A 380-nucleotide genomic window follows, 5' to 3' on the forward strand; every position below is an offset into this window, starting at 1 on the left:
TGTTTTTGATCTTGATTTACAGCATCCGCAGTTCTTTCGGTTTTTATTAGGTGTTTGGAATGTTTCCTTGTGGTGAAGGTGCTATCAAGTTGTAAGTTGTTGTTGTTGATCATGGGGATGTCTTTCCCTCTCCAGGAATTTGGTTGATTTGAAGGCTTCTCATTCCAGTTGGTGTTAAACTCTCTGCCATTCCTTGAAAGATGCCTTTTCTGGCCTTGATGTGATTGGAATCAATCTGTTTCTGGAATCATTCGGAGAAGAACTTGTGAACGGTCCCTGTAACCATGGCAACAACGAGTTCAGGCCTTGAAAAATCCAGAACAACTCAACCCACTGACCCCCAGCCTGGTAACCAAGGACAACTGCCCTCTGACCCCCAG

This window comes from Rhincodon typus, chromosome 6 (genome assembly GCF_021869965.1).
Source record: "Rhincodon typus isolate 14 chromosome 6, sRhiTyp1.1, whole genome shotgun sequence".
NCBI classification, from domain to species: Eukaryota; Metazoa; Chordata; class Chondrichthyes; order Orectolobiformes; family Rhincodontidae; genus Rhincodon; species Rhincodon typus.